This window comes from Aplysia californica, unplaced genomic scaffold (assembly GCF_000002075.1).
Source record: "Aplysia californica isolate F4 #8 unplaced genomic scaffold, AplCal3.0 scaffold01306, whole genome shotgun sequence".
Classification (NCBI taxonomy): Eukaryota; Metazoa; Mollusca; class Gastropoda; order Aplysiida; family Aplysiidae; genus Aplysia; species Aplysia californica.
In genome coordinates, this window is record NW_004798576.1 from 42577 (window position 1) to 45007 (window position 2431).

Consider the following 2431-nt stretch of genomic DNA (forward strand, 5'->3'; position numbering starts at 1 on the left):
GGTTCTTGTTTTGTTTTGTTTTGCTTTCTATGGGTTGCTTTCTTTTGTTTAAACAGTGTTCTAGTATTTGCAAAATGTGGGGCCTCTTGCAATGACTTCTGCAAAAGGTGGAACTACATAGGAGGAACTTGTCAGCCATCTAAAACCAACTGCCCAAAAGACCCCTTCAAGTTTCAATGCCGCTGCGTCAAGAAACTCTTCATAGGCTTATAACATGAGGGTGAGTCTTGTTACGTGCAAATAGAATGATGAATAACGTAACCTTAGTACTGAAGAATATCTCTATCATCTATGTGTACATCGTTTCAAAAGAACTCGAACCATTTAACATATGTATAGACACACATTATTTCACATATGTATAGACACACATTATACAGGTATCATATTGGTCTATATAATTTATATTGTAAAATATACAATACTTTTTATTTACATGTATGTGTCTGCTTGTGTGTGTGTGTGTGTGTGTGTGTGTGTGTGTGTGTGTGTGTGTGTGTGTGTGTGTCTGTGTGTGTATGTGTGTGTGTGTGTGAGTGAGTATGTGCGTTTGTGTGTGCCTGTATCATTAGGGGCGAGGGCTGACTTGCCTGAAGAGTGAAAGGTTTATCAAAGAACCAGGCAAAGATGAGGCCACACACGAAAATCTATCTCACAAAAGTAACATAATTTTTTTTAACTTCTTTTTCAAGGCGGCACCACTGTGTTGTGAATAAAAACAAATCCTGAATCGATATTGTATCCTCACCCACCAAAACACACGTATGGCCAGTCCCAGAGTGGTTCTGTACGTCTGACCTGTAGCTCGCCTGGCGCACGCCGTCTGCGTGTCAGCACAGCCGCACTGTGGGTTGGCGCCTGTGTCTCAGCGAGCGCGAGGCACACTCGCTGCGTCTCAGCACAGCCGCACTGTGTGTTGACGTGTGTAGGTGTGCAACTGACGGGTCTGCCTAGCTATATTTAGGTACTGTGTAATCCAAGACCAAGTATACCAAGACGGGACAACTCTTCTTTACGTCATGTGCCAAGTGCAGCCCCCACCCCACCCATCTAGAATCTAGAGAAGCACACCTAGATCTAGGCCTAGGCCTACGACAACAGTCGAAACTAGGTCAACCTGTCCATTCGAAGTTTCAATGTAAGATAAAGTGCATTTCTTGATGATTTTGTGGTCAAGTGTTGATGCTAGCATCAATATTTAATAGTAAAGCACCTAATAATACTTACTTCTTGTTGATTTTGATGATCTGTGAAGAGTTTCAGTCGAAAATAAACACGAAGCGAGGCGACACATGTCCGCCATTTTTACAACAGTGTTGAATAGCATGTCTGACGCATCGCGCAGCTCAGCTGACAAAAAACAGACGACACAGCGACTCTGCTTAAGCACACGATAATGTATACATTCATTTGCACGGTGCGAGCCAGGCGAGCTACAGGATAGACCTCCAGAGCCACTCTGGGACCGGCCTATCTCCTTAAATAATTGCACTCCCACTCCGTGGAAAACTTTTAAAAGCATGAGGGGAACTCTGGTCTCCAGATTTCTCAGCAGTAAATTGACTTTAAAATGTTGAGACCCAAACAGAAGGCAAAGAAATAACGGTGACAATACTACAAAATGTTGTAATTGTAGCAATTTGCTTTCAAATCTGGCTGTCTTTGATTAACTTTTCGTGGCCAGGAAACGATGTCATGACCTGAGTAAGTAAAGTTGTTCCCGCATCCGATCCGGACATTTGAGGATTACCATGTTAGTGAGACATCTTCCTGGGCCTTCGGCATATTGTGGTTGGGTGGCCAGTTCCGCTTCGGAGACAAGCGCACTAACCGCTCCCCCACCGCACCCATGACCTGAATACAGAGGTGTAAAAAGTCGAGAAAAAAAACAAAAACAAACTCCCACAGTGATTGTGCCTGTCTACGCAAGTGATCCGAAAGGGGCGAACAGGGTATTGATTATGTTTGCAATGAAACGGTTTTGAGTGTTGAGCTTACGGCTCAAATTTAGATTATTAAAATTTATATATGGCCTACGTCTACGGGTGTGTTTGACGACGACGATCTTCTCCAATTGGGGAAGGAAAACACTGATTATTTGTGTATGTAGACGCTTCGTTCCCTGCGTATCATTAAATCTTAACCTCTTCACTGCTGAGTAGACGTATGTTCTGGCTTGTATTCTCCACTTATATTGTTTTATCGGGTTGACAAAAAGAAGTTTTATTTGCTATAGTTACAGCTTGGGATTTTGCATATTCTGAAACTATTCTCTGTGTTTAAATATTCCTTGAATTAACACGTTATTTGTCAGTAGCCTACAGATGTTGGTGGACATTTTTATCAGCAGTGAAGGGGTTAATAGGACGGCCTAATAAATGTAGTAAGGATAGCAGTACAATATGTAATGTAGTAGTTTAAAGTGTTGGGT

At 42.3% G+C, this 2431-nt stretch overlaps 1 long non-coding RNA gene across 1 annotated transcript in view; it reads left to right on the forward strand.

Moving 5' to 3' along the window:
- The first annotated feature begins 63 nt into the window (after nt 1-63).
- LOC118478954 overlaps nt 64-2431 on the forward strand; it is a 3541-nt gene continuing 1173 nt past the window's right edge. Inside the window, exon 1 of the long non-coding RNA XR_004859398.1 lies at nt 64-220. This is a non-coding gene — a long non-coding RNA (uncharacterized LOC118478954). The remainder of the gene's footprint in view (nt 221-2431) is intronic.